The following is an 8,589-nucleotide window of genomic DNA, read 5'->3' on the forward strand; positions in this document are numbered from 1 at the left end:
GAGCAAGCCACCACCGAATCTACCACAGAAGAGCCAACAATCGCAGGAGCTGAAGCAACACCTTCTGAACTTCACCAAACAGCCACAGAGATGGCTGAAGTCAATGCACAACCTGCTGCCCATGATGAATTAATACTAGAAAATCCAGCAATGAGAGCACCAATGCCAAGAGAAAGAACACTGAGAGAGTTGGCAGCCCCTATAGGCGACCAAGTACCTCTCTGCATTACCTATCTGCCTCTAATAGTCCCTTTTGAGCTCAAAACAGGTTTGATACATCTACTACCTAAATTTAGAGGTTTGGAGAATGAAAATCCACATAAGCACTTGAAAGAATTTCACATTGTATGTTCATCCATGAGGCCGCAAGGCATAACTGAAGAGCATGTTAAACTGAGAGCATTCCCATTCTCACTTGATGATTATGCCAAAGATTGGTTGTTTTACTTACCACCTAGATTAATCACTTCTTGGGATGGTATGGTAAGAGCTTTTCTGAATAAATATTTCCCAACTTCTAAAGCCATAGGCCTAAGAAGAGTGATTAGTGGCATTAAGCAAAAAGATACTGAGGATTTGTATGACTATTGGGAAAGATTTAAGAGATTGTGTACAGGCTGTCCTCAACATGACATTTCAGATAAATCACTCATAGAATTCTTCTATGGAGGTTTGCTACCATCCGAAAGGAAATTCATTGATGTAGCATGTGGAGGTTCAATTGAAGATAGAACACCTCAAGCAATTAGAGAGTTGATTTCAACACTTGCAGTAACATCTAGACAATATGGAGATGAAAGGCAGCTGCAAAGAGGAGCCAATGAGGTAAGTACATCTGTTCTCACTTCTCAAATTTCTGAACTAACCTCTGCTGTGAGAAGTCTTGTCATAGGTCAAGCTCAACAAGCTCAAAAACTTCAGCAAATTAGACCATATGGGATATGTGCACATGTAGGACACCCAACTGATCAATGTCCTACACTTCAAGAGGATGTCCAGCAAGTAAATGCAATTGGAGGATTCAATAGCCAGCCAAGACATGATCCCTACTTTAACACCTACAATCTAGGTTGGAGGGACCATCCGAACTTCCGCTATGTAAGGGCTAACAACCACCAAAACTACCAAAGAAATCCAGCACCTCCAAGTTCCAATATGCACCTTGAGGAGATGATGAAGACATTGACAAATTCTGTGCAGAGCCTCCAACAGCAGATGGGTCAAATAGCTACCTCAGTGAGCAAGCTTGAGTCTCAAAGAAAGTTGCCATCGCAAACTGAGACCAATCCCATATAAAATGTAAGTGCAATCATGTTAAGAAGTGGGAAAGAGCTTCAAGATGTCAAAGCTGATGATAGAAGTTCACAAATGCAAAGACAAGTTGCTGAAGAAAAACAGCCAGAACTCTGTTTGCCCAAACAAACTAGGCAAACAACACCAGTACACCAGCATAATACAAATCAACAAGTAAGTTTCAAGGTTCCACCTCCTTTTCCAAAAAGATTTGAAAAATCACAAAAAGAAAAAGAAGAAAGAGAGATCCTTGTAACCTTCAAGAAAGTGGAGATCAACATACCCTTGCTAGATGTTGTGAAGCAAATTCCCAGGTATGCAAAATTTTTGAAAGAACTGTGCACTAACCGAAGAAAGCTTGCTGAGAAAGAAAAGGTAAGTGTCTGGGTTTGCCCTCTTTTCTACTGTCCTTTCTGTCTCTAGCTTTGTTCTTTTTCTTTTATCTTTTTTATATTTAGTGTTGCATTTACTAGAGTAGAGAACTCTTTTATGGAATGGGATGCTAAAAGCACCCTAATGTCACTATGCAAATCTTGCTCAAATTTCTTACATCTTGCTTCCTCTATAAGCACCATTTCTCGAGTATACTTACTCAATTTGATGAAATCTTTTTCATATTCACTGATAGTCATCTTGCCTTGTCTCGAATACATGAACTCTCTTTTCTTTTCATCCATATACAAATCCCTAATATACTTCTTCCTAAACTTAGCCAGAAATAATTCCCAAGTCCATTGCTCAGGCTGCATTGTCTATGATGTGGTGTCCCACCACTAATAGGCTTCCTCCTATAACAAAGTAACTACACAAGCCACACTGTCTGGCGGTGTGCATTGGAGCTGCTGCAACATTCTCTCTATGTACTTTTCAACCAGTACTCTATTGCTGGAGTATCATCTTCCCTTCTGCCTTTGAATTCAACAACCCCATATTTTCTAAGCTTATCTATTAAGTGGTCTAGTAGGAGCTTGCAATGGTACTACTACTAGTGGTGGCATTTGAGATCCTACATCTGAAACTCGTTTAAACATATATGCCAGATATTGTAATAATGCATCTTGTCCTAGCCCACCTTCACCAGGAGGAGCTGGTGCAACTGTTGGCTTAACAAGTTTTAAGGGGGCATGACTTCCCACCTCCTCATCTATAACACGTCGTGATTCTTCAAACATCCCGCAAACAATTAAAGACACAAAAAAGGTTTGCATCAGATTTACAGAGTTATATCATAGGCTTGACTTATTTGGCATATACATTCACCTATATTATATCCTAGAATCACCTAAACCTCTGCTCTGATACCAATAAACATAACACCCCTTATCCATTTATAAGATAGTTGAGTAAGGATGCCACATGCTATACTATGTACAATTATACATGTAGACTTAAATTAGCTTATACATTATCAGTTGTTATTTAATTTATTTAAATATATGTTAATTCACAATAACAATTTTAAATGGAGAAGCAGCAGGAGTCTCCCTTGTTTATCAGCAATTATCCCTATGGAAAACAGTCATAAATTCTCAATATTTACTCAATTCACACTATTCATTCTATAAATAGAATATACTAACTTAAAGTAGTAAACATATTGATTTATATTTTTCATATTTTTAAAACTCATTTATAGACTCCTAGTGGACTACTTATGTATATGCCAAATATAAACAACCTCTACACAAAACTTGAGATTAACTGGTTATGATGATGTTCTTTGAGCTGATGCAGAACTAGACCTCTTATTGTCGCTTCTTCTATTTTCTATATGCATATGGAAAAAGTACAATGCGCTGAGTTTACATCCAGTGGGTGAATAATAATATATTCATATAAGGTATAAACAAGAATTCACATGATAATTACAATAAAATTATTTCATAAAAATTTGTGAAAAATTTATATATTTGTGAGTGAAAAGCGAGCAGATTAAGTCATGCAGTTGTACACATGTAAGGTCATTCATGTTATGATAACCAGCCTGTATGCATACTTGTAAAATATTAACAAGTCATATAATTAAATCTTAGCCCCTATAAACTCTTAGCAAGGTTGACTAGCTAGAAAAGGAAAAATTATATCTGTATAGCACAAAGTGCCAAATTGTAAGGCCTGGGAGCCGAATATTGTGCCTGTATCTCAAAAACTGAGAAACTATATGACACATAATGTGTCAAAAATATCATATCGTGTAGCCCATTAGGGCATAGTACTGCTAAACTATATATGGCATGCCACACTCTTATTTTGTCTACAACTCTTATTGAGGTTTACTAGGGCTAAGAGTACATATATATACATTAAATATTTATTTGCATCATAATTATCCATTTAAAAGTTTAACATATTCAAACAAGCAAGCATATCAAATTATAAGTTCAAAAGCAAGCATGTCGATAAAATGAGTCCTTAAGCATACATATATGTGTAATAGACTATCTTCAATCGAGAATTTATTGCTAATTCATTAAGAAAGCATGTGTAAAGTTTTAGTTTATTAACCTAGCACGTACATAAGTAGGCATGTCAAATATAATGTTTGTGATGTGATGCATTCCATGAGATCATATGTTTCAAATATAATGTTTTACTATTCTGCTCACTGGGCTCTACTAGCTCACCCCGTTCCCATCAACCCAGGTTTGCAGGTTCGGGATAGACCAGGAAGTCCGCAAGAGTAAAGAAGTCATGTTTTATGTAATAGCTAGATGTGGACATGAAAATAATGTAATGTGAAGTATAGTACAGTAATGTAATATAATAATGTTTATTGAGGTTTAGAGTTGTGTTTGACCCTAGTATGTTGATCCCTTTTTGGTACATGATCTATTTAAATGAAATGTTTTAATGATATTAATGTAAACCAAGCTTAATGTATAATATGTTACCCCATTGGAGCATTTGATGAGGGCTCCAGTGAGGGGTTTATGTTTATGAGTTGTGCATGCACAGGGTAAGTTTGGTGAATGGAAAAAAAGTGTAAAATTTTTATGTATATGTACGATCATGTATGGGATTTAACAGGTACACAGGATGTATGTTAGGCTTGCTACGGGTTCCGACGGCCTTATGCCGATCCGGATCCTAGCGCCGGTAGTGGTCCGGTTTCCGGGTCGTTACAACTATATGCTCCCCTGTAACTTCCACAGCCTTTCATTCCCAACTTGGAGTGCAATTATTATCTTACCAAGACTATAATAATCTACAAACCTTATCAAGATTAGACTTTCAACAATTATAAATAAGGACAACCTCCAAATATGTAAATCTTATCTCATTGTTGACACTTCTCATTGATTACATTCTTAAACTTATTATTGATTTAAGCATCAGAAGCTTTACCCATCAAACCACCCTGTGCTTGACTTCAAAAGAGCTTGCACAACATAACTTACAATGAGATCTGGTAGATATCTACTAGTATGATAGAATAGAAATAATATCCTTTCACGTAAATTGAAAGAAAAAAATAATTTCATTAAAAATATAAACAATATGAAATTAGGTAAATGCAAAATAAAATATTATTATTATTTTTTTTGAATCAAATAAAATATTATTATTTAACATTTTATGGTTAAATCCTAAAGTATTAAATAAAAATTTATATTTTTTTATAAAAATTTAAGAGATTATGAAATACTTAATTACTTAACGAGTAGTAAATTCATAAAAAAAATTTACATACTAAATGGAAAAATAAAATATATATTAGCAGAAATGAAAAAAATACATAATTTTATTAAAAATACTAGGTAAAAAAATTAAATTAAATAAATGAGAAATAAAATATTATCATGTAACAAATTATATTTGAATGATAAAATATTAAATAAAATTTCCAAATTTTATGTGACATTTTAAGTGATTGTAAGAAATTTAATCCTTTAACGTAATTTAATAACTACCACAATGCTATTTTATAAAAGTCCAAAATATATTAAAAAAATTACACATAACGGAAAAACAATGTTTTTGTTTTTGCGTAAATAATATATAATTTTATACAAATACTAGTAAAACATATTAAATTAAGTAAATCCAAAATAAAATATTATTATTTGACATTTTAACTCAAATTTAGAAATTTTAGAGAAATTTTAACTAATTACAGAAAATTTAACTATTTAATATAATTGATTAACTCTTACAATCACAGTTTGTAAAAGTCTACTATTTTTCATGAATTATCATATTACAAAAAAATTATAAATTTAATGAAAAACAATATATTTTCACATAAATTAAAAAAACATAATTTTATTATAAATACTAGGAAAAATTATTAAATTAGGTAAATCCAAAATATAATATTTTTACATAGCGCTTTATGCTTAAATTATAAAGTATTATATAAAATTCTCAAATCTTTTTGGAATATTTTAAAGGATCGTATAGAACTTATAAGATCTCTTTACATAAATTAAAAAAAAATATTACAAATACGAAAAAAATATTATATTAGGTAAATGTGAAATAAATCATTCTTTTTTTTTTTTTTTATCTAATGTTAATTTTAAAATTGTATAATTTTAACTAAAATTTAAAAAATTTATTGAAACTTTGAAGTGATTGTGAAAACTTAATTATTTAATGTAATTTATCAACTACTGCAATGAGATTTCAAAAAATTCTACTATTTTCCATAAAGTGACAAATTATAAAAAGCTTACAAAGCTAACGGATAACAATATATGTTCAGGTAAATTAAAAAATTAATAATTTTATTACAAATATTAGAAAAAATATTAAATTAGGTAAATGCGAAATAAATTATTATCATGCAATGTTTTATAATTATATTATAAAATATTAAATAAAATTTGAAAATTTTATACACTATTTTAAGATATTATAGAAAATTTAGTAATTTAATGTAATTTAACAACTCTTACGATGATATTTTGTAAAATATACTATTTTCTATGAAGTAAGAAATTATAAAATATTTACAAATTTAATGAAAAATAACATGTAATTGTATAAAATAAAAAATACATAATCTTGTTACAAATACTAGAAAAAATATTAAATTTTATAAATATTCATTTAATGTTTTAAGTTTAAATCATGTTATTTTAATTAAAATTTAAAAATTTTATAGAAAAATTTTAAGGGATAGTTGTAATAACTGTAAATCTAAAAAATCGTTAGCTAAATCGAGAAAATATTCTAGGACTCAGTAAAATATTCAAAAAGAATTTAAGATGTAAATTGATTATAATAGATTAAAATTGTATGTTAACCTTAAAATATGAATAAATATCAATAAAGAAAATGAATAGAGTAGCAAAACTAAGAACATGAAATTTATGATACAGTTATATATTAATAATTAAAATAAATTAAATTAATAATAATAAAAAAGAAAGAAATAGAAAGAAAAAAAAAGAAAATAAATATATAAATATATATATATATAATTGTTTAAGTAGTTTGGACACCTCATCCACCATTACTGTGAAGTTTCAAACTGATCTTGAGACATAAAGGATAAAATTTTCATGAAGATCAAAATATCAAATTTTAGGTTTAAGAGATCTAAAAATAGAGCTAAAATTAACATAATGAAATAGGATTTATTGTGTATTTTCTGGCCGTCTGGATTTAATTGGTTATAATTAGTTTTAGATGTTCGATTTGAGTGATTCTATTGAATTAGAAAGATCATAAGAAAAAATTGGAGGGAGAAGTTAAGTCCAATTATGCACTCATTATTTCATATTTTAAATTTAATTTGCTTCTTATGTGGTATTTTAAACTTGTGAATAGTAACTGAAAAAATAAAGCATAATTTAACTAGAATTATCTAAATAGTCTGAAACATGTGCTAAATAAACCTTAAAACATTGTTTTACAACTTTTTAGAAACAATGTTAGCCTAAGTTAAAAAGGCTAAATCTGTTTTTAACCTAGTCTAAATTTGATTATAAGACTAGACAAAAACTCTGTCCTGTAAATATTATGAAATAAATATTATCGATCTTAGTGAGTTAGTTACAAGTTTGAGACTTAGCAAAATGATGTGATATGCATACACATTAGGAGCTCTGCACAACAGTTTATATGATTTGACGGTCCCGTTAAGATATCCTCTGATACAACAACGATATCTATCACTATAGGTAACGGAGATTGGCTTTCGAACCCTACAGTTTGCACTTGGTGCATATAGATACACATCTTTCTTGTCTAACTAGTCAAGTCCATTAAACTTATAGAAATTATTAGCTAAATAAAGGCAATATTCAGACAATATATCTGAGTTGTGATTCTGTTCAATAAAAAATAAATATAGTACGCTCAAATGTATTTGATAATTAAATTGATCTCATGACTTATGTTTCTGTATTAATTGAACATTTATAATAAAATACACCATTTATGACTTTATATATATATATATATATATAATTTGCTACTATTTAAATAGTAGTTGTACACAATTTCATTAACTTATGTTTTACTAAAAGCATCTCCGATGAAAATTAAAAGAAAATAACAATTTAACAATCTCTTATGATTGTTAGTAATGTTCTGATACATGTAATTAATACATTTTATGAATACATGGATTTCATTAATTGAAAAAATTTCTACAATTTTTTCTTATTTTACTATCAAATATTCTTGCATGTATTTTACTTTATACGAATAAAATGAGCACTACTAAATAAGTGGTTTAGTGCGTGAAAATTTTTCTTTTTCTTATGCAGACCGTAGCTAACACCGTAGCTAAGTTTTCGTGCTGGAGACGAGTTAATTCAGCACATAGCCTTTGTTTTCAGCGTTGAAAAGGGCCAGCGGCTAGCCTGATTTCAGATTTGAAGCAATTTCTGCTGGTCTACTCAGCCCGAATTATACATTTGGGTCTTCTTTAGTGGAGCTTCTTGTCAAGCTCAACTCCCTTATGCCTACATATATTTTTTCAAGAGAGATGATGGATTTTGGGCTGGGTCTAATAGAACTCAATAAATAGAGGGTTAGAAATAAGAAAATAAGAATTTCTTAAGGCCCAAAATAATCATATACCCATACCCAAAGTTCACATGTCTAGGAATCTTAGCAATAAGATGAATGAAACACTTGGAAAGTCTCCAGCAAAAAACTTATTGAGGAACGAGAGACTTATATTTTTCTAATTTAAGCCTACTCATAAAAATTTAGAATATAATCAATAAATTTAAAGCGTAATTAATAATATATATAATAAATTTAATATTTTTTTAATAATAATTAATTTATATGTAATTATCATAATTTTTATAATTTTAAGTGTTAATTAAATTATTT

This window comes from Manihot esculenta, chromosome 7, assembly GCF_001659605.2.
Source record: "Manihot esculenta cultivar AM560-2 chromosome 7, M.esculenta_v8, whole genome shotgun sequence".
NCBI lineage: Eukaryota > Viridiplantae > Streptophyta > Magnoliopsida > Malpighiales > Euphorbiaceae > Manihot > Manihot esculenta.